The sequence below is a fragment of the Balaenoptera physalus genome, assembly GCF_965194825.1.
Source record: "Balaenoptera physalus genome assembly, chromosome: 4".
Taxonomy (NCBI): domain Eukaryota; kingdom Metazoa; phylum Chordata; class Mammalia; order Artiodactyla; family Balaenopteridae; genus Balaenoptera; species Balaenoptera physalus.
In genome coordinates this window covers 102626245-102651245 of record NC_138891.1, presented here as the reverse complement: position 1 = coordinate 102651245, position 25001 = coordinate 102626245, and positions in this window count along the sequence as shown.

Genomic DNA, 25001 nt, shown 5'->3' with positions numbered 1-25001 from the left:
TTAAAGATTTTGTTGAAGCTGTTTATTTGTGTGTGAGAGTGGTTATTTTGCCAGCAAATCCAATTAACCTGAAAACCAAAAGCAGGCTTTCGGCAAAACAGTTTTGTAATTTAGTGTGTGATCTACATTGGAGAACATTCCATGTAAACTTGAAAAGAATGTGTATTCTGCTTCTTTTGGATGTAGTATCCTGTAGATATCAATTAAATCAAACTGGTCTACTGTGTCATTTAGGACCTCTGTTGCCTTACTGATTTTCTGTATAGATGATCTGTCCATTGATGTCAGTGGGGTGTTAAGGTCCCCTACTTTTATTGTATTATTGTCACTTTCTCTCATTTTGTCTGTTAGTATTTGCTTTATATATTTAGGTGCTCCTGTGTTGGTAGTGTATATGTTAATGAGTGCAATATCCTCTTCTTGTATTGATCTCTTTATCATTATATAATGGCCCTCTTTGTAATTTGTTATAGCCTTTGTTTTAGAGTCTATTTTATTTGAGTATTGCTATCCCCATTTTCTTGTCACTTCCGATTACATGAAATACCTTTTTCCATACTCTTACTTTAAGTCGGTGTGTTTCTCTAGCCCTAAAGTGAATCTCTTGTAGGAAGTATCTTATTAAAGAAAGGATCTTGTTTTTTTTAATCCAGTCATCCATCTTTGTCTTTTTACTAGAACTTTTAGTCTATTTACATTTAAAGTAATTATTAATAAGTATGTATTTATTGTCATTTTATTACTTGTTTTCCAGTTGCTTTATAAGTTCTTCTCTGTTCATTTCCTCTTTCTGCTTCTCCCTTAATGGTTTGATTATTTTCTTTTATAATATGCTTGGATTCTTTTCTTTTTAGTTTTTGTGTATCTGTTGTAGGTTTTTGATTTGTGGTTACCATGGAGTTTGTATATGTTGCCCTATGATTATATCTACTTGATTTAAACTGATAGTTATTTAAGTTCAAACATATTCTAAAGGATCTATATTTTTTACTCTCCTCCCACACATTTTGTGCTTTTGATGTTGTATTTTACATCTTCATGCTTATCCTTTACTGTTTATTGTAATTATTTGCTTTTATATTTTTTTGTATTTTTATCTATGTACTGGCTCATTTATGTGATCTTTAGTTCTTAATATACATTTGCCTTTCCTACAGGAATTTTCCCTTTCCGATAGATTCTTGCTTCTTTTCCATTTAAAGAAGACCCTTCAACGTTTCTTTTAACATAAGTTTAGTATTTCTTTTAGTTTTTGCTCATCTGAGAACTTTTTTATCTCTTCTACTCTAAATGATAATCTTGCTAGGTAGAATATCCTAGGTTGCAGGCTTTTCCTTTTCAGCACTTTGAATATATTATGCCACTCCCTTCTGGCCTGTAAAGTTTCTGCAGAGAAATCAACTGATAGACTTATGGAGGTTCCCTTGTATATGACTGTGTTTTTCTCTTGATGCCTTTAGAATTCTCTCTTTAACTTTTGCCATTTTAATTATGATGTGTTTTGCTGTTGCTCTTTTGAGTTCACATGGTTTGGGACACCCTGTGATTCCTGTACCTGTATATTTGTTTGTTTCTTTAGGTTTGGGAAAATTTTAGCCATAATTTCTTTATATATATTTTCGATAACCTCCTCTCTCTCCTTCTGGAACCTCTATATTACGAATGTTAGTATGTTTAATGTGATCTCATAGGTCTCTTATGTTGCTTCTTTTAAACTTTGTATTTCTTTCTGCCATTCTGTTTGGGTGATTTTCATTCTTCTACTTTCCAAATCACTTATATGTTCTTCTGTGTCATTTAGTCTGCTATTCATTGCTTTTATAGTACTTTTTATCTCAGATATTTTATTCTCTTTTTTGGTCAGTTCTTCTTTATATTTTCTTGTTCCTTATTAAAATAATTTGTGCTTAGATCAATTCTCTTTCCTAATTCAGTTAGCATTTTTATTACCATTGTTTTGAATACTTTGTCTGGTAGACTTTTTATCTCTGTTTCATTATTTTCCTTATCTTTTCAGGGGATTTCTCATGTTCTTTCAGTAGTTTATCTTTCTCTGTCACTATGAATTTAGATGAAACAGCTACCCTTTGTTATACTGAATGGTTATTCTTATGTGAAAGCATCACTATGTAGACTACATTTTCCCAATGCCTTTGGTGAGGGGCTGAATTTGATTTAGATGCCAGTCACATCTTTCCTCAGGATCTGCTGGCCACTGTCACCTTGGTAGTGGATGTGGCTGGTGATGGAGGAGCTAGAGCTTGTGCTGGGTGTGAGGTATCCATCATCACCCTGTCAGGGGCATGGTTTGCTCCCAAAGTTGCTGGAGTGGAAGTCCTAAAGTTTGCACTCAAGCCAGCTCTGTTCCATTCAAGTGTGTGTTTTTCCTTCTCCCTGCACTGAGGCCTTTGCTCCAAAGAAAGGTAATGCTGAAGCAAGTGGGCTTGTTCACTTACAGGGGCCTGATGTGCTGCCTGTGTAGGTGTCTGTGACCCTGCTTAGACACAGCCCATGGTCCTGTCTTTACCCCTGTCATAGTGACCCCAGATCTAGTGTTAGGCTGTGGTGGGGAGCAGGCAAGGCTGGACCATTTGCTTGGCTGGAACTGGGGAGCACAGTGTGCTGGTTGTGGGAATTCAAGCAGGCATGGTGTCATCTGAAGTCTGAGCTGCTTCTGGGGTGCTGTTTGAGTAAGCACCAATAAAGGTCACTGCCACCATACCTGGGCTACATCTCAGGTCCCTGGGTCACCTCTGCATTCCTAGATCAAGTATTTTCCCAGGTCCTGGCTGGCCTGGATCTAGTACCGAGCTGTGGCATGGAGTGAGTGGAGACTGGGCATTTGCTTGGCTCATATCGTGGCACCTGGTAAGGTGGCAGCTACTAGGACACATCTTTCTCCACCCTATCTGGAGGCAAGCCAGTACCTGCACACTTCTCGCAAGTGGAGTCTAGCCTTCCCCAGACTTTCTTTCTGTCCCAGACATTCTCCTAGCAGCCAAGGAGGCCTGTTTCCCACAGGTAGGACTCCTTGACTGGGCCGCTCAGTCTGTGGCTTGACCTGCTCACTCCCCAGGGCAAGTGACCACCCATGTGATCTCCCTTTTCCTCATGGTCCCCTCCCAGGGACAGATGTCCTGACCTAATACTTTTCTTCTCATCCTACCCAATTACGTGTATATCTTTCTTTTAGTCTTAGTTGTATAGGAGTCCCCCTGCAGGTTTTCAGCTAGTTTTCCATGACAATTGCTTCACATGTAGATATATTTTTGTTGTGTTTGTGGGATTAGGTGAACTCCACATCCTCTTACTCTGCCATCTTGGTCTCCCTCCAGTGGAGATCCTTTTTTATGTTTTGAGTCTCTACTCTAGACTTACGTTTTGCAGTTACTATGAGGTTTGTATAAAACATCTCATAGACAAAATAGTCCTTTTTCTACTGATTGCATCTTATCTTCATTTGCCTATACAAGTTCTGTCCTTTTCCTCTTTAATGCTTTTGTTGTCTCAAATTATTCTCTTTATGTTGTGAGTTCATTACCAAATTAAAGTAGCTATATTTATTTTTACTTCTTTTTCCCCCTTAACCTTTATGCTATAATTGTTTAACCACCTATTCTGATATAGAGTTTCAATTTTCTGATATAGAGCTTCAACTTTCTTGGTTAAAGTTTCATGTACTTTTGCCTTTTCATTTCAAGTAAAAAGAGCTCCTTCCAACATTTCTTATAAGGTAAGTCTAGTGATGATGAACTCCCTCAGATTTTGTTTGTCTGGGAAAGCCTTCGTTTTTTCTTCATATCTAAAAGATAACTTTGCTGTATAGAGTTTTCTTGGCTGACAGTTTTTATCTTTCAGTATTTTGAGTATGTCTTTCTACTCTCTCCTGACCTGTAGAGTTTCTGCTGAGAAATATGCTGATAGCCTAAAGGGAGTTCCTTTGTAGGTTACTGTCAATTTTTTCCCTGGTGCCTTTAAAACCCTTTCTTTGTCATTGACTTTTGATAGTTTTAATATAATATGTCCTGGAAAAGATCTCTTTTTGTGTTGAGGTAATTAGGTGTTTTATTAGCATTATGGATTTGTAAATCCAATTCCTTCCCCAGGTTTGGAAGTTCTCAGCTAGTTTTTTAAAAATAAACTTTCTGCTCCCTTCTACCTCTCTTCTTCTTCTGGGATACCCATTATCCTTATGTTGCCCTTCCTCATGAATTTGTATATTTCTTATAGAATTTCTTCATTTTTTTCAGATTTTATTTCTCTCTCCTCTTCTACCTTTATCATTTTTAGATTTCTCTCTTCAAGCTCGCTAATTCTCTCTTACATATGGTCTGCTTTATTTCCAGTGCTAATGTGTTCTTCATGTCAGTTATTGAGTTCTTCAGCTACAAAATTTATTTTTGGTTCTTTTTTTAAATGTTTCAATCCTTTTAAAAAAGTATTTCTTCTGTTCATTAGTTTTATTTCTGAGCTTATTTAACTGCCTTTCTGAGTTTTCTTGTAGCTCATTGTTTTTCTTTGTGACAGCTTTTTAAATTTTCTATCAGTTAGATTAAAATATTCTGTGACTTTAAGTTTGGTTTCTGGAGAAATGTCCTTTTTTTTTTTTTTTAATTTTTTAAAAACTCTTTTACTTCTCCTTTACTTTGAAAAGAGGTGGTCCCTGGATTACAATTCTTTTTTTTTTTTTCTTAACATCTTTATTGAAGTATAATTGCCTTACAATGGTGTGTTAGCTTCTGCTTTATAACAAAGTGAATCAGTTATACATATACAATATGTTTCCATTTCTCTTCCCTCTTGCATCTCCCTCCCTCCCACCCTCCCCATCCCACCCCTCTAGATGGTCACAAAGCACCGAGCTGATCTCCCTGTGCTATGCGGCTGCTTCCCACTAGTTATCTATTTTACATTTGGTAGTGTATATATGTCCATGACACTCTCTTACCCTGTCACATCTCACCCCACCCCCTCCCCATATCCTCAAGTCCATTCTCTAGTAGGTCTGTGTCTTTATTCCCGTCTAGCCACTAGGTTCTTCGTGGCCTTTTTTTTTTTTTTTTTCCCTTAGATTCCGTATATATGTGTTAGCATACTGTATTTGTTTTTCTCTTTCTGACTTACTTCACTCTGTATGACAGACTCTAACTCCATCCACCTCATTACAAATACTTCCATTTCATTTCTTTTTATGGCTGAGTAATATTCCATTGTATATATGTGCCACATCTTCTTTATCCATTCATCTGTCGATGGGCATTTAGGTTGCTTCCATGTCCTGGCTATTGTAAATAGAGCTGCCATGAACATTTTGGTACATGACTCTTTTTGACCTATGGTTTTCTCAGGGTATATGCCCAGTATTGGGATTGCTGGGTCGTATGGTAGTTCTATTTGTAGTTTTTTAAGGAACCTCCATACTGTTCTCCATAGTGGCTGTATCAATTTACATTCCCACCAACAGTGCAAGAGTGTTCCCTTTTCTCCACACCCTCTCCAGCATTTATTGTTTCTAGATTTTTTGATGATGGCCATTCTGACCGGCGTGAGATGATATCTCATTGTAGTTTTGATTTGCATTTCTCTAATGATTAATGATGTTGAGCATTCTTTCATGTGTCTGTTGGCCATCTGTATATCTTCTTTGGAGAAATGCCTATTTAGGTCTTCGGCCCATTTTTGGATTGGGTTGTTCGTTTTTTTGTTATTGAGCTGCATGAGCTGCTTGTAAATCTTGGAGATTAATTCTTTGTCAGTTGCTTCATTTGCAAATATTTTCTCCCATTCTGATGGTTGTCTTTTGGTCTTGTTTATGGTTTCCTTTGCTGTGCAAAAGCTTTTAAGTTTCATTAGGTCCCATTTGTTTATTTGTGTTCTTATTTCCATTTCTCTGGGAGCTGAGTCAAAAAGAATCTTGCTGTGATGTATGTCATAGAGTGTTCTGCCTATGTTTTCCTCTAAGAGTTTGATAGTGTCTGCCCTTACACTTAGGTCTTTAATCCATTTTGAGTTTATTTTTGTGCATGGTGTCAGGGAGTGTTCTAATTTCATACTTTTACATGTACCTGTCCAATTTTCCCAGCACCACTTATTGAAGAGGCTGTCTTTTCTCCACTGTATATGCTTGCCTCCTTTATCAAAGATAAGGTGACCATATGTGTGTGGGTTTATCTCTGGGCTTTCTATCCTGTTCCATTGATCTATATTTCTGTTTTTGTGTCAGTACCAAACTGTCTTGATTACTGAAGCTTTGTAATATAGTCTGAAGTCAGGGAGCCTGATTCCCCCAGCTCCATTTTTCATTCTCAAGATTGCTTTGGCTATTCAGGGTCTTTTGTGTTTCCATACAAATTGTGAACTTTTTTGTTCTAGTTCTGTGAAAAATGCCAGTGGTAGTTTGATAGGGATTGCATTGAATCTGTAGATTGCTTTGGGTAGTAGAGTCATTTTCACAATGTTGATTCTTCCAATCCAAGAACATGGTATATCTCTCCATCTATTTGTATCATCTTTAATTTCTTTCATCAGTGTCTTATAATTTTCTGCATACAGGTTTTTTTTCTCCTTAGGTAGGTTTATTCCTAGATATTTTATTCTTTTTGTTGCAATGGTAAATGGGAGTGTTTTCTTAATTTCACTTTCACATTTTTCGTCATTAGTGTATAGAAATGCAAGAGATTTCTGTGCATTAATTTTGTATCCTGCTACTTTACCAAATTCATTGATTAGCTCTAGGAGTTTTCTGGTAGCATCTTTAGGATTCTCTATGTATAGTATCATGTCATCTGCAAACAGTGACAGCTTTACTTCTTCTTTTCCAATTTGGATTCCTTTTATTTCTTTGTCTTCTCTGATTGCTGTGGCTAACACTTCCAAAACTATGTTGAATAATAGTGGTGAGAGTGGGCAACCTTGTCTTATTCCTGATCTTAGTGGAAATGGTTTCAGTTTTTCACCATTGAGGACAATGTTGGTTGTGGGTTTGTCATATATGGCCTTTATTATGTTGAGGAAAGTTCCCTCTATGCCTACTTTCTGCAGGGCTTTTATCATAAATGGGTGTTGAATTTTGTCGAAAGCTTTCTCTGCATCTATTGAGATGATCATATGGTTTTTCTCCTTCAATTTGTTAATATGGTGTATCACATTGATTGATTTGCGTATATTGAAGAATCCTTGCATTCCTGGGATAAACCCCACTTGATCATGGTGTATGATCCTTTTAATGTGCTGTTGGATTCTGTTTGCTAGTATTTTGTTGAGGATTTTTGCACCTATGTTCATCAGTGATATTGGCCTGTAGTTTTCTTTCTTTGTGACATCTTTGTCTGGTTTTGGTATCAGGGTGATGGTGGCCTCATAGAATGAGTTTGGGAGTGTTCCTCCCTCTGCAATATTTTGGAAGAGTTTGAGAAGGATAGGTGTTAGCTCTTCTCTAAATGTTTGATAGAATTCACCTGTGAAGCCATCTGGTCCTGGGCTCTTGTTTGTGGGAAGGTTTTTAATCACAGTTTCAATTTCAGTGCTTGTGATTGGTCTGTTCATATTTTCTATTTCTTCCTGGTTCAGTCTTGGCAGTTTGTGCATTTCTAAGAATCTGTCCATTTCTTCCAGGTTGTCCATTTTATTGGCATACAGTTGCTTGTAGTAATCTCTCATGATCGCTTGTATTTCTGCAGTGTCAGTCGTTACTTCTCCTTTTTCATTTCTAATTCTATTGATTTGAGTCTTCTCCCTTTTTCTCTTGATGAGTCTGGCTAATGGTTTATCAATTTTGTTTATCTTCTCAAAGAACCAGCTTTTAGTTTCATTGATTTTTGCTATTGTTTCCTTCATTTCTTTTTCATTTATTTCTGACCTGATCTTTATAATTTCTTTCCTTCTGCTGGCTTTGGGGTTTTTTTGTTTTTCTTTCTCTGATTGCTTTAGGTGCAAGGTTAGGTTGTTTATTCGAGATGTTTCCTGTTTCTTGAGGTAGGCTTGTATTGCTATAAACTTCCCTCTTAGCACTGCTTTTGCTGCGTCCCATAGGTTTTGGGTTGTCGTGTCTCCATTGTCATTTGTTTCTAGGTATTTTTTGATTTCCCCTTTGATTTCTTCAGTGATCACTTCGTTATTAAGTAGTGTATTGTGTAGCCTCCATGTGTTTGTATTTTTCACAGATCTTTTCCTGTAATTGATATCTAGTCTCATAACGTTGTGGTCGGAAAAGATACTTGATACGATTTCAATTTTCTTAAATTTACCAAGGCTTGATTTGTGACCCAAGATATGATCTATCCTGGAGAATGTTCCATGAGCACTTGAGAAAAATGTGTATTCTGTTGTTTTTGGGTGGAATGTCCTATAAATATCAATTAAGTCCATCTTGCTTAATGTATCATTTAAAGCTTGTGTTTCCTTATTTATTTTCATTTTGGATGATCTGTCCATTGGTGAAAGTGGGGTGTTAAAGTCCCCTACTATGATTGTGTTGCTGTCGATTTCGCCTTTTATGGCTGTTAGTATTTGCCTTATGTATTGAGGTGCTCCTATGTTGGGTGCATAAATATTTACAATTGTTATACCTTCCTCTTGGATCGATCCCTTGATCATTATATAGTGTCCTTCTTTGTCTCTTTTAATAGTCTTTATTTTAAAGTCTATTTTGTCTGATATGAGAATTGCTACTCCAGCTTTCTTTTGATTTCCATTTGCATGGAATATCTTTTTCCATCCCCTCACTTTCAGTCTGTATGTGTCTCGAGGTCTGAAGTGGGTCTCTTGTAGACAGCATATATATGGGTCTTGTTTTTGTATCCATTCAGCCAGCCTGTGTCTTTTGGTGGGAGCATTTAATCCATTTACATTCAAGGTAATTATCGATATGTATGTTCCTATTCCCATTTTCTTAAATGTTTTGGGTTTGTTATTGTAGGTGTTTTCCTTCTCTTGTGTTTCTTGCCTAGCATTTGCTGTAAAGCTGGTTTGGTGGTGCTGAACTCTGTCAGCTTTTGCTTGTCTGTAAAGGTTTTAATTTCTCCATCACATCTGAATGAGATCCTTGCTGGGTAGAGTAATCTTGGTTGTAGGTTTTTCTCCTTCATCACTTTAAGTATATCCTGCCACTCCCTTCTGGCTTGCAGAGTTTCTGCTGAAAGATCAGATGTTAACCTTATGGGGATTCCCTTGTGTGTTATTTGCTGTTTTTCCCTTGCTGCCTTTAATATGTTTTCCTTATATTTAATTTTTGACAGTTTGATTAATATGTGTCTTGGCGTGTTTCTCCTTGGGTTTATCCTGTATGGGACTCTCTGTGCTTCCAGGACTTGATTAACTATTTCCTTTCCCATATAAGGGAAGTTTTCAACTATAATCTCTTCAAATATCTTCTCAGTCCCTTTCTTTTTCTCTTCTTCTTCTGGGACCCCTATAATTCGAATGTTGGTGTGTTTAATGTTGTCCCAGAGGTCTCTGAGACTGTCCTCAGTTCTTTTCATTCTTTTTTCTTTATCCTGCTCTGCAGTATTTATTCCACCATTTTATCTTCCGGGTCACTTATCCTTTCTTCTGCCTCAGTTATTCTGCTATTGATCCCATCTAGAGTATTTTTAATTTCATTTATTGTGTTTTTCATCATTGCTTGGTTCCTCTTTAGTTCTTCTAGGTCCTTGTTAAATGTTTCTTGCATTTTGTCTATTCTATTTCCAAGATTTTGGATCATCCTTACTATCATTATTCTGAATTCTTTTTCAGGTAGACTACCTATTTCCTCTTCATTTGTTAAATCTGGAGTGTTTTGACCCTGCTCCTTCATCTGCTGTGTGTTTTTCTGTCGTCTCATTTTGCTTATCTTACTGTGTTTGGGGTCTCCTTTTCACAGGCTGTAGGTTCGTAGTTCCTGTTGTTTTTGGTATCTGTCCCCAGTGGCTAAGGTTGGTTCAGTGGGTTGTGTAGGCTTCCTGGTGGAGGGAACTAGTGCCTGAGTTCTGGTGGATGAGGCTGGATCTTGTCTTTCTGGTGGGCACGTCCACGTCTGGTGGTGTATTTTGGGGTGTCTGTGAACTTATTATGATTTTAGGCAGCCTCTCTGCTAATGGATGGGGCTGTGTTCCTGTCTTGCTAGTTGTTTGGCATAGGGTGTCCAGCACTGTAGCTTGCTGGTCGTTGAGTGAAGCTGGGTCTTGATGTTGAGATGGAGATCTCTGAGAGATTTTCGCCGTTTGGTATTACGTGGAGCTGGGAGGTCTCTTGTGGACCAGTGTCCTGAAGTTGGCTCTCCCACCTCAGAGGCACGGCCCTGATGCCTGGCTGGAGCACCAAGAGCCTTTCGTCCACACGGCTCAGAGTAAAAGGGAGAAAAAATAGAAAGAAAGAAAGAAGGAGGCTATAATATAGTGAAGTAAAATAAAGCTATTATAAAGCAGAGCTATACAGACAAAATCTCACCCAGAAGCATATACATATACACTCACAAAAAAAAGGAAAAGTGGAAAAATTAATATATCCTGCTCCCAAAGTCCACCTCCTGAATTTGGGATGATTCATTGTCTATTCAGGTATTTAACAGATGCAGGCACCTCAAGTTGTTTGTGGAGTTTTAATCCGCTGCTTCTGAGGCTGCTGGGAGAGATTTCCCCTTCTCTTCTCTGTTTGCACACCTCCTGGGGATCAGCTTTGGATTTGGACCCGCCTCTGCGTGTAGGTCACCTGAGGGCGTCTGTTCCCCGCCCAGACAGGACGGGGTTAAAGGAGCAGCTGCTTCGGGGGCTCTGGCTCACCCAGGCCGCGGGGAGGGAGGGGTACAGAGGAGGCGGGGCGAGCCTGCGGCGTCAGAGGCCGGCGTGACGTTGCAGCAGCCTGAGGCGCACCGTGCGTTCTCCCGGGGAAGTTGTCCCCGGATCGCGGGAGCCTGGCGGTGGCGGGCTGCACAGGCTATCGGGAGGGGCGGTGTGGAGAGTGACCTGTGCTCACACACAGGCTTTTTGGAGGCGGCAGCCGCAGCCCCAGCGTCTCACGCCCGTCTCTGGTGCCCGCGCTGATCGCTGCGGCTCGCGCCCGTCTGTGGAGCTTGTTTAGGCGGCGCTCTGAATCCCCTCTCCCCGCGCGCATGAAACAAAGAGGCAAGAAAAAGTCTCTTGCCTCTTCGGCAGCTGCAGACTTTTTCCCAGACTCCCTCCCAGCCAGCTGTGGTGCGCTAACCCCTTCAGGCTGTGTTCACGCCACCAGCCCCAGTCCTCTCCCTGCGATCCGACCTAAGCTGAGCCTCGGCTCCCAGCCCCGCCCGCTCCGGTGGGGGAGCAGACAAGCCTCTCGGGCTGGTGAGTGCTGCTCGGCGCCGAGCCTCTGTGTGGGAATCTCTCCGTTTTTCCCTCTGCGCCCCTGTTGCTGTGGGATCCGCGCTGTTAGCCGCGGCTCACGCCCGTCTCTGGAGCTCGTTTAGGCGGTGCTCTGAATCCCCTCTCCTCGTGCACCAGGAAACTAAGAGGCAAGAAAAAGTCTCTTGCCTCTTCGGCAGCTGCAGACTTTTTCCCGGACTCCCTCCCGGCTAGCTGTGGTGCACTAACCCCTTCAGGCTGTGTTCACGCCGACAACCCCAGTCCTCTCCCTGCAATTCAACCGAAGCCCAAGCCTCAGTTCCCAGCCCCGCCCGCCCCGGCGGGCGAGCAGACAAGCCTCTCGGGCTGGTGAGTGCTGGTCGGCACCAGTCCTCTGTGCGGGAATCTCTCCGCTTTGCCCTCCGCACCCCTGTGGCTGCGCTCTCTTCCGTGGCTCCGAAGCTTCCCCCCTCTGCCACCCGCAGTCTCTGCCCGCGAAGGGGCTTCCTAGTGCGTGGAAATCTTTCCTCCTTCACAGCTCCCTCCCACTGGTGCAGGTGCCGTCCCTATTCTTTTGTCTCTGTTATTTCTTTTTTCTTTTGCCCTACCCAAGTACGGGGGGAGTTTCTTGCCTGTTTAGAGGTCGGACGTTTTCTGTCAGCGCTCAGTGGGTGTTCTGTAGGAGCAGTTCCACGTGTAGATGTATTTCTACTGTATCTGTGGGAAGGAAGGTGATCTTCGCGTCTTACTCTTCCGCCATCTTCTCCAGAAATGTCCTTTTTGTGATACCATGTTATCGTTTTTCATTGTGCTTGATAAGTTGTTCCTCTCTTGGCACATTTGACATAGTAAACAACTTTCTTCTTTAGGTAAAGATTTTTTTCCTGATTCTAATAATTCAAAGGTTAGTAATTAGAGGCCTTTCTTTTGGTTTTGAGTAGATAATTTTAAAGCATAAGCTTTTTTTTTTTTAATTTCTCTTACCTACGTTGTCTCTGACTATATTTGAGAATTGACAATTTCCACCCTTCACCACCTCTACTAGAGGTGTTGCCTCGGGACCTTATTGTTGCTGCTTATGTCTCCAGGGTCACTGATGCCTTGCTGCTGCTTGTTTTGTTGCTGTTGCTGGCATTACTGCCTGGGGCTCCAGGATGATGATTGTCTTCACCCATATGGGTTTGCCTGGGTTGTGGGCTCTGCCGATGCACAGGGAGTGGGAGGATGGGGCAGTGTTGGGGGAATGGTCACCTCTGCTATATCTGGGTTTGTCAGATTTGTGGACACCACCACTGTGGTAAGGGGACCAGAGTCATAGATGCCTCCACAGCTGAAGGTGAGGTTACATGCCCCAATACTGCTGCACAATTCCCTGTGGCCACAGAAGCCACTACAGCTGGGACGCCAGAGTTGTGTGTGTTACCTCCTCTGCTGCTACAAGGTTCTCTGGGGCTTCAGGTTCAGCTGCCATGGCCAGAAGACCAGGATTATAAACACTGCCTCTGCTGTGCCCCCAGTTCTGCCTCCTGTGTTCCAGTTCACCCACCTGTAGATGTACAGATATGTGGAACTCTCTAACTTACTTGTATATAGAGGCAGAGGAAGAGTTATGGATGTTTAACTGGTTGTAAGTTGAAGGGGAAAGACAAAGAGAGTGTCTTGTGCCTCCATGATATTGACATCACTTATTACAATATTGTTGTAGATATTTAATGACCACTTGAACCTTAAAATACAGTAGTTTTTTGGCCTTAATTGATTCCAAATATTTTCAGTATTTATGTTGGAAACATTGGATGACACATTTCCAACAAAAATAATCAAGTGTCTCCCTAGTGGACAGATACAAATCTAGATTATCTGCTGTTTTGCTTTCTAATTCTTAACCTGAAAATCTAGTAGGTTCTCTGACAATCACCAAAAGATGATGACAAAAACACTATCAAACAAAATATAAAACATATGATAATAATATCAAACAAAACATATGAGAACATTTCAAATGATTGTGAGTTGTTTAACATATAAGTTAAAACCTATCTCGAGTTTCTTCTGAGATACACACATAATTCTTTGTCTTTTTTTTTTTTTCATTGAAATCATCACAGGTTATGGTGCTTAATTTATTTTTCTTCATTAATACATTTGTTATAATGATTTTCTTATACTTCTATTAAGTTTAATTAGTACTTAGACCTCTAACACTTAGGAATTCTGAATTTGTTAACACTATTTTAATCTTTACCTATCTATAATTTACAGTGGTAAGAATTTTAACTGGAATGTGCCAAATTAAATAACAGAACAGAAAGATAAGTAACTATTTTGGAGCCGTTAAGGTGCTGTTAAAATCTAAATTGCTTGCTTCATTTTCTGTTATAAAAGTTTTGCTTTTGTAATATATAGTAAATTCTATACAATGGTATAGGGTTGATCACTATTCTTTCATATTTCCTCTAATATATTTTGTGTGTTTCATTTCAGGGGTATTAAATTGGTATGACATTTGTTGAGATGTAGTATTTTCAACACATAGAAAAGGAGTTTATGCCAATACAAACAGAAAAACAAAAGAAATTCTAACAATGCTTCCTTTGGAGGTAGCTTGGTTTGGTACAAATTATTTGGACTTTGAAATTGGGTAGATGTAGGTTTAAAAACCCCAATCTCTGCTAATAAAACAATGGAGGTGGGTGCATAATGACATATCACAAAAGAAATTAAATAAAATACCATATGAAAAATTCTCAGCAAAATAGCTGACAGATAGTACATGCTCAGTTGTCAGTTTTCTCCACCTTTCATCTAGCTCTATTTTATAGCTGGAGAGAGAATGGTTTAAACCAATAGGCTTTCAAGCCCAGGATAAACTCAGATTGCCTATGTTGAGGGGAATTTTCTGTCAAATTCCTAAAATTAAGGTAAGAATTGTAAGATGAAAAATCATCGGTATGTTATCTTGACAAATTAAATTTTAAAAGTTTTCAACACCTTCGTAATGACTAAATCTCTCAAGATGAAGAGTTTGAAAGAGCTAAAGGTAACCCTCAATCAAGAAGATTATATGGTGAAAAATTGCCTTGAACATTGTCTTTCTAAGTGCTCTTACAAATCTGCACTTGAAAAAAACTGTAAATTTTAGTGGAGAGGAAAATCATACCAGTTGTGAAGTAATGATATTTGGCCCTTGGAAAGTGCAAGTAGTGCCTGATTATAAGGTTACTGATTTATTTAAGGCAACATGCTGTGTGTAGCTCACACATTCAACTGTCATTTAAATTGCATTCAACTTCAGCTTAACTTGTATTCAGCTCATTGCAAACCTTAGGAAACCAAATTTAATGCTGTTTCAGAGGATAGAGAGACTGTGCAATCTCTTTCCAGCTCAAATCTGGCTGACAAAAACAATTACTTGCTTTCTCAGCCATTCAAATTAATTGTGAAATCAAAAGAAACAAAAGATGATTAACTGGCTTGCCACTTGAGTGGAATTCCTAGCTTTACTTTGTATCTACTGTAAATTCTAGTTTAAAATGTAAAGAAAAGGCAAAATGGTTTTTTAACTTATAGGATATTATTTTTGGCAAATAGATTAGCCTTAACTGAAATCAAAGAGGGATAAATTATATTTAAACATACATCCATTTAAAAAAATATGATGTACACATTCACCCAAACACCAATATTGTCTTCTTCCTCTCTCTATTCCTCCCTCCCTTCCTCCTTTCCTCTCTCTTTGCTTGTCTCCTTTCTCCCTTCTTTCCTTCTTTTTATCCCTCCTTGTTTTCTTCTTCTTTTATTTCTTCCTCTCTTTAATAGGCAGTAGTTACCATAATATGTACCAGATGGAGTAAAATTTTTAAGTAGACATCAAGTTGTAGATGTTCATTATCAATTTTTATCACAATAGACGTAAGAATCTTTGTTGCAAAAGTAAGTTAGGGTCCTCTCAGTGAATTTTTAGATTAACGCCAATTCTTTGAGAGAATTATAAAACTTTATCCTAAGAAAATACGTTGTTTACAAAACCTAGAATATGGACTAAATAATTAGAAGCAAGAAGTATAAAGTAACATTTGTTTTAGCTTTTTAACAAGTTTTTGAAGAGCCAGAAATATGCAAATACGTAGGTGTATATATGCATGATTTATGCATGTGTGTAGCTTATATGGGGGTCCTATGTCCCTTGTTATATAATTACAGATTTACTTATGGAAGTATTGAATTACTTTGCAGTGTTAGCTTGCCTAGCAGTATATCAAGATAGTTTAGGAGGACAATACAGATCATTAATATAAAATTAACTATACCACTCTCAGTTATACATTTATGTGTTTCTCCCTTATACCCCCAAATTTGGGATGTTTTCAATTTAATTTATTTTCACAACTGTGATAATGACATTTAAAATCTGTCTGTTTCTCCTTTTTTGACCATTTAGCTGTTAATTGCTAATTTTTTTCCATAGATGTATACCATAATTTTTTTCCATAGATGTTTGTATCTCGTGGAAATTTAGTTTTTTTTATGATTTCTAAATGTATGGAACTATATTTTGAACATATTAGGTTTATGATTTAGGGATTAAAATTATAAAAGTCATTTGCAAATATACTATGTAAGCTTATCAACTACAGAAAAATAATTCAAAGCCTATTAATAAGTAACATTACATTCATATATGAAGAACAGAAAATAAGTATGTGCACATTCTAAATAGCCTATACACTGACAATGTATTGGAGGAAAAAAATTGGACTTGTGTCATTTAGACATATACTTCTCAATCTCAACCATCATTTGTAGCTGAATATGTTTTATCCTTCTTACTCAACATTTCCTCAGTTTAGTTCATCAAATCTCAGTCTGTCTTCTGGGTACGTGGTTCCAAGGTCAGCCAGAGAATCAGGAAAAGTTTGTAGATAGAATCTGGGGCCCCCACTCTTGCAATTCTCCTTTCTGATTCCCTCCTGACATTCTAGGGGCTGTGCTTATTTCCAAGATAGTCTCCTTGTTCATTTGGACAGAAGACTAGGTTTTCTATCAGATTTAAATGCACTGGTGGCTCTGATTTCATCCAATCCTCAGGTTAAAGCCTTAAAAATGAGTAACTTACTCTGTACTATTCCTTTCTCTCCAGTTTCCATTCTCTTCCAGAATTTTCCTCCTTGTTTTTTGTTGTCTTTAGTGCATTCAGGTGAGTGATTTTCTTGTATTTGTCTGGACTTTTTAGTTGTTATCTTTGGAAAGGCAGGGGTGGTTGAAAGTCAAGTAGGATCTGACTTGTTCATATTAGAAGCAGACCTTCAGGTTTCCACTAGAGCAAGGAAGTGACTGTAATCCTGAGAAGCAGAATGAGGATATAAGGAGTTTGTTGGTAACAGGTCCTACTCTCCAGAGAAGACTGTATTTGAAATTGTGAGGCGAGGAAAATGTATCAGATATGTCGTTTCAGGGCATTTTTAGGGCATTGTAGAAATAAGCATGGCTGATAATGATGTGGGAGGCTTGATGCCTTTGGTGCAGGGTGTGGGAATTACATGTGAAAAATAGTGGAACTGTTCTTTGTAGGCTCATTATAGAATGAAGGTGGATAGTGTCCAGATTATTTGGCTGGAGAACAATTCTTCTGTCCTGTAGTTCTAGATAAATAAGAAACACCTGTGCCAGGTGATGGCCTACCAAGGACTCAAAGAGAGCTCCTTGACTTGTGCCAGCCTGAGGGTAGAGGGTGGCTTACTGGCAACCTGAGAGAAAGCTTAGACATAGTCACAGACTATAGGAATGGTAACACTTGAAACAGTAGGTGAAATGGAATACTTTGACCGAGAGCAGTTGATAACATCGAAGATGAACAGCATAGACGGAAGAACATTGTTTTCTTCCTTTGACTCCTAATTTATTTGTATTCATGTATGAAAATGCTGAAAATGAAGAATACTATGTGTTTGTATTCTTCTAGGTTTGTTTCTGAGAAAGAAATATTTGTGTATCTGTGAGTATATGAATAATTTGTATACCTTTTAGATTTTCTGAGAAGATAAGACATGTCATATGTTACTATAAAAGCATACATTAGTTTTGGAGGCGTTACGGAGTTTGAGACAGATTTGGAATATACAGGAGTTTTAGTGATTATAATTACTTTTGTTGTACTCAGATGTTTATTAGCAAAATATGTTTTATAATGAACAGTAGATTATCACTTATTTAATAGCTTATACATACTTAATATTGATTTCACATACAGTCCCTTGTGTGTTTTTACCCTTCCATCACTGTAGATTTTGCACAGTACATCTGTTCTTTTTGACCACAGCTAAACAGCTTTGTCAGCTCCAAACTTTCTTTTCTTCTTTTTATTCCCCAATAATTTTTGCCCTACTATAAAATAGATTTGGTCAATGGGAATCCACTCTGTGAGATCACAACTCAGGTACATTTTTGCTCTCATGCAACACATCCAGCCCATCAGTTCTTGGCTCCATGGGCAACTTGGATAACATCTGTTTTACTTGTTTGTTGACATACATCAGCATTTGGGATGTGGTTGCAAATAGAAATCTGCACATTCATCATTCAATTGATCCTTGAGGTACAGCCAACATTCTTCCTTACTAAAAGATTTACAGCTCTCTCATATCTCTTTGTGTTGTACAGAACAACTGATGAGTTAGTTTGTTGGCATTGTTTGCTCTACTTATTCTATTCAAATGAAGTTACATTCCCTTACTTTTTTTTTTTTAATTTTCAAGGACTAGTTTCAGTTAAATCCTGTTGATTTTCATTTTTTAAGTGTTAAGCAGTTTTAAAATTTTTAAGTATCAATGTTCACTTTAAATAATTTTACATATTGCCTGAGAAAAATCTGTATATGTGCATGTATGTGTGATGAAACAGAATACTATTGACCCTTGAACAACATGGGTTTCAACTGTATGGATCCAATAATATGCAGATTTTTTCAATAAATATATTTGAAAATTTTTTGGAGATTTGTGACAAGTTGAAAGAACCTCATAGATGTACCACATAGCCTAGAAATATTGAAAACATTTTTTGAAAGTTTTATCATGAATGCATAAAATACATGTAGATACTAGTCTATCCTTACACAGGCATCAGGTGAGTGACACTTAATATAAAATTAATAATGTGTTAGTTTGCTTACCATTTTATAACTTTGCTTTCAAAGAATTACATTACTGTACAGTATGCCTCTCTCGTAATTGGAAAAAACTGCATATCAACCTATTATCACAGGTAGGTGTTTTCAAAGAAAATGTAACAATGTTTCCAATACTTATTATGAAAATGACTGTAATACTGTATGCCATAAACATTTTATAATGATGCATTCATTAGTGTATAGGTTAGGCTACTGTAAAGCAATCGTATTGATTACACTAAGCTACATAAAGCAATAATATTGCTGCCTTTTCCTTATCAATGCATGAATTGTTTTACCTGTAAATAAGAACTTTTTTTCACATTATCTTTTCATTTTTGATACATAGTACTAGTAATATGTATAACATATACAGTGTTTTGTATCGTATAAAACAGTATTGATGTAGGTACTGGCAGACATTTCATCTTATAAACAGATAATGTAAATTTGTAAACAGATGATGTAAATTTATAGTATCAATAAATACAGTAGAGTAAATATATTTTCTCTTCCCATGATTTTCTTCATAACATTTTCCTTTATTTAGCTTATTTTATTATAAAAATACAGTATATAATACATATAACATACAGAACATGTGTTAATTTATTGTTATTGGTAAGGCTTCTGGTCAACAGTAAACTATTAGTAATTAAGTTTGGGGGGAGTCTAAAGTTATATGCAAATTTTCGACTATGTGGAAGGTCGGCACCCTTTATCCCTGCATTGCTCAAGGGTCAACTGTATTTCATTTCTACAAAAGAAATCAAAATAACATGTATTATATAGATATTTTTAAGAGTACCTATGAAATTCTCACATAAAGAATTATGATGGGTAGTGACCAGACATCTCCATGAACGACTTTTAAAAGGTTTAGATGTACTGAATTAATCTGACTTCAAAAGTTAATGAATAACCATGAATATATTATGGTAAAGACACAAAAATCTGGGGTCAAATATGCCTAGTGGGACTTTCAAAAAGAGTTTGGCATTTAACCAGGGCCAGTTTAATGGGTATGTGACCTGTATTGTCACGCTGAGCCTTGCACTCGGAAGGGCACCACACTTGCTTTAACACTCTGCAATCACCATATTTAAAATTCTTAATAATTTTATCTTTAACCTTGTGTTCTGTAAGTGAAGACTGACTTACAGAATCATGCACAATGAATCATCCATGTAAGCAGAAGAGATACATGCAATTTGCATATCCACCTTTCCTTCTCATCCCATTCACATACATAGTTCACAATGTCCGATGAGCAGAGAATGCCAGAGGACCTAAGATTCACAGAAGTTCTGTGTGACTCAAAACAAGTCAAGGTAATTGTGTCTCATCTATAATCAAGTAAGCAAGGGCAATGAGCCTGAGAGCCACAGTTTTCATTTGGACCAGACTTGCTTTGAAGACTTAAAGAAGGTCATGGTGTTCTAAAAAACGCAAACAGTCAAAGGGTCCTATTATATTCTTTCTTACGTTACTTCCCTGTATTTGCCAACCATTTATGCTGAAAGTGATGACATAGAAGAAAAAGGAAAGATAGGGCAATCTATAGTTCCTTTATCTTTTAGTCCTTCCTTACCTATCAGCCAAATGTAGAGAAGTGAAATAAAAGTAGTTGAGTTAGATTTCTGCTGTGTTTCCCCTGTTCATACAATATGCATATGCATGTGTGAGCTATAAAATACAAATTGTATAATTTCAGGCATTTAAAAACTGCCATTACACAATATAAAGACGATGGTAAAACTTATGCTAATGATTTAACTTTTTATTTTTTACCTAAAATGGCATTATATAGTAAATAAAAATTGCAATGACAATTTGAGACACACATCATGGAAGGATGGGAAAAGCTTTATATTTATTACCTTTAACAGCACTCTTCCCCTGTTTTTCTAACAAGGAATCTCACATTTTTATTTTTACTAGGTTCTGCAAATTAAGTAGCTGGCCTTGAATTTCGCTACCCATTCTAAACTATGTAGGACAATAATATGATATGGATATTAATATGAATTTATGATTGCTAAAGCAGCAGCCAGTTTTTCTAGTTATGAAGATTGAAGAGAAAGAAGAGCTTGAGATGAAAATTAGGCTGAGACTAGATCTGTTGGAGCTTGTCCAAAATATTCACGTCTATGAGATTATTCATAATTATTTCGTCCTGCAGAGAATGTGAAAAATGATAGTTAGGTGACATATTACAATATTGATGTTACATTTTTGACATATACATGACAAAATATGTCCTCCACAGTGGAGACAGCTTCACATAATTTATGCCAACACAGATACTGTCAGGCTATCTTATTGTCACCATTTCACATTGCGATAGAAATAATCTGCTTGACTATACTGGGACCAGTTATATTCCTGTGTTCAAATTAGCAAAGTCTATAAAGAGAGAAAATGTAAAATTAACATGCCATCAAGGATCAGATATGAGGGGGGTCAGCTTTACATAATTCCCTTAAGGTGTCTAATACAACCGTACAGATTTGCTTTGCCTTTCCAAATATTGTACCGATATGTGTGTGCTAGTTCTCTCCTCCTCATTTTTAATAGATACTTGCCATCATTTCATAACCTGTGGTTTAAATATGTTGGGGTGATCATAGTCCAATTAAATTGTTCTAAATTCCTATATTATATACTGTATATGTCTCTCAATCCTTTGTTTTTCTCTATATTAATATTTTATGTCTTTAATCATTTTTTAGCCCTTTTGCCATTTATAAAACATGATTCTCTACTATATGAGTTGAAATTTAAATTACTTGCTTCAAATGGATAGTTGCCCATGTAGCCTAGTCAAGATCTGAGCCACTTCGCTGAAGTAGGACTTTTTTTTTTCCTTTTCTTAACTTTGTTTCCACCAGATTTATTTGACAGGTAGTATCTTTCAATCAATCAAATTCATGTTAGATATGTATCAGAAGGCTATGGAAACTACAGGGATGACAGCACTTTAACTGACTTCAAGAGACACTAATTAACTGATTTGACTGGAAATGTTTCTAGTATGTGACAAGATCCATGGTTTTAAATAAAACATTTATTTTAAACATTTCATGGAAAATCCAATTTTGATGTTACAGCACTCGCACATGGATATACGCAGCTTATTCTATAACCGGAATTCTTTCACTCCTCTTGTAAACAAACTTTGCATTTGTCGAATTATTCTTTAACATCATAAAAAAAATTATCACTTTAAACAATACTGTGAGGCTGTACAAGTGAAAATCAGGCTGCGAAGATAAATGTTTGAAAAGGTATTAACAATTTAATTATGAAATTTTGTGCACAATATGCTATAATATGTAATAGTTTTAAATTGTTTTAATAGCTTCATCAAAACCTAGCAAGTCCTCAAAAATATTTAAGAAATTTTAAATTACCAAAATGAATTAAGCAAAAATAGAGTTGTGAACCTCGAATTCTAATATGTCATTTATTAAATGTAGGACATGGAATTGTCCTTTGTTAATTTATTTTCTGTTACTACAAAAAAAGGCAAGGACAAAATAGCATCATATAATTCTCCCCACCAACTTGTCAGTAATTTTGATTTGAATTAATGGTAATTACTTCACAAAATCTGAGAGTTTCAGTTTAGAAATTGTTAAAGGAAAGTGTGTACCACTACATGGGCCATACACCATCATCCAGATGGTAAAACATATGGTGTTGCTAGAATTGTCACTCTTAGGACTTCACGTGCTACAGCTACTTGATGACAGAATGAGCTTACTACACATTTTTCTAATCATGGTGGAGTGAGCAGAATTTGCCTATGGTATTATATATTGATTTTAGCTAACTTGATTCCATTAAAATTAAAAAATTCTTAACAGCATTATTCAATTAAATAGAAGTGTGTAGTAAATATTTTCGACAAAAATTTCTGAAGTTTTCTAAATGTCACACTCAAAATTCAGTCAATTCAATCATATTTTTGGTTATTATATGCTATTAAGTGAATTAATTGGCTGGTTTTGTTTTCACATAAGAACAATGTTTTGATTTCATGTAGATAGAGTTGCAATCCCTTTTTGTGCTAAAAAGAAGGTAGAGAGAATTAGAGTTAAGGAACTCAGTGCTATAATAATTTAACCAGAGGTTTTTCCTTGTTTTTTTCAAACCTTTATATGATATCAATAATGACAAGAAATAGTTTACTTGTCCTTCTATATGCTTGTGTTGTTGTCTTAACCACTTCATGAAAAAAACTTAGGCTTATATAGGTGCTCTAAATCATTTTGTGAAATAGGAGAAGAGACGATGCTATGACTAAATGTTTGAGAGAAAACTGGAAATGATTAAATATTTCAAAGAAACAGAGTGCTAGTAGCGCCTTCTCTGACATAACAGAGAAACTCTGGCTTTTAAACTTGACAGCGTCATGTTCTTGGAGCAAAGATTGAGTGACTCAAAAATAAACACAAATAATACAAGCAGATTATATACTAATAACTTACATTAAGTTCCTATTTGTCATTAAAGATGCAGAATAGTGTGACGTATATCTTTTCACTTAATTTCTGAAATGCACAAATTGGAAATGAGTTTTCTGTTATTATTTTTCAGAAATGCCTTCTGAGGTTAACTTAGAGTGTGAGGATGTGTCTCTTTTTCAGCAGTGGGAAGGACTGAGGGAAGTTTGCCAGCCTGTCAGAGCTCCAAAGATTATTATTCAACAATTTGACAATAGAAACTGAAAAAGAATCCTATTATATCTGAATTCTGAATTTTGCTTTCAGAAGGAGGAAAAGACTTAGGTAGAAAACGGTCAGCTAAATTTTGACTGTATTGCCTCAAAAGTGCTAAAAGAAGTTTTCGAATAGGAAGTTAGATATGGCTTTCCAAATAGAGAAAAAATAGTCTGTGTTAAAAATAACAGTTCGCTGGTTGGAACCACATTTTCACAAAGAAATGGGTTATAGAGTGAATACTTTTGTGATACGATTATAATAAGAATAACTGGCAAGAGAAAGGCCTAATCTTTGCAGTGTGATATAACAGATCATACAAAGAAAGTAGTAATATTCAGTTCTAATTTTCTTGTATACCAAATGAGAAAAAAGGAATTGAATAAAATCATTTCAAGGAACAGAAACATGTGAAAACTGTTTCTTTGAAGTTTAATTGCCACATGGTACCAGTATATATCTATAGAAGATAATGTACATATTTCATATTTATATTAATATTTAGTTTTGGTAAACATTTAAATCATTGAGCATATCATGAATTGATTTATAATTCACAATTTGGGAGAGATGATATTTAAGCAAGAAATTATAAGATTAATAGCTCAGGGTAATGCCACAAGAAAAAAGTCTATTTTGATATACAAATCATGTCAAAGTTTAAGGGAGCACTTACAACTCAGTGAATTTGTCATTATTTAAAAATTAGATTTAATCTACATTGATTGAAGGATTGAGCTAACTTTGTGGGTGATCTCCAATGAGGTCGTTGATTATTTTCTTTAAATAGCATTTAATAGCTTAGCCAAATAGTTTTTTAAAAATAACATGCATAAGAATACCTAAAAAAAATCAGAAAACCTCAGCAAGCATGCAGCTATAGAGGACCAAATTCCATAAAATCAAATTGAGCAGTAAAAAATTCAAATAATTATGAAAATAATCTATAAGTGTTGAGACCTGGTTTAACAGGAGGTGGGAGGGGACAAGAAAAAAAATCTTGGAATTCTATTGATAAACTCAGATAATACAGCTAATAAAATCGTTAAAATATGTATTACTAATGGATCATGGCATCCAGATCAAGCGAGGGAACAGCCTTACCCTAGTCAAAACTGATCTAATTATGTTTGACACATTGTGTCCAGTTTTAAAGTTCATACTTAAGGGGGACATGGATAAGTTAGCATGTATATGAAAGATAAGCATAGGAATAAGGAATGGAAAAAGCAGTATATAATAGTTGAATATTAGTCAATAGAGTTTTAACATGGAAAAGTTTATGTGAGTAGAGGAAAGTGTAAAACTCCATATCCTGTATTCTAGCCACCTGGACTATTTAACTGATGTTGGTCTGCAGTTTTCTGTATCCATAGTTTTATGTCAGTCCCTCAAACTGCGATCTCTTTCTTCATTTTTTTTCTCCAGTGATTAATTAAAATTTTATTGATGCTTTAAAGTCAGCCTCTAAAACTATCTCATTGACATGCTTCTGTACAAGAGGGTCTTCCTCTTCCCTGCTCTCCAATAGAACTCGGCACAGGAGACATCAAGTTCTTTCATGAATGATAACACCCTGGCAGTTTATTTTATCCCCACAGAAAAAATCAGAATGCGTCTTTTCAAGCTTATAACTCTCACAGTTTTTGGCAGAGTCTAAAAAATACTTAACAAAACATTCTGTTAATTAAACATCCATTAATAATTCAAAACAAGATTATTCATGTTTCTTTACATAGAGTGGAATAGACACAGTACAAAGGGGAGAGGACATGCATACTTGTATTGACATAAGAAAATGCTGGAAGTGAT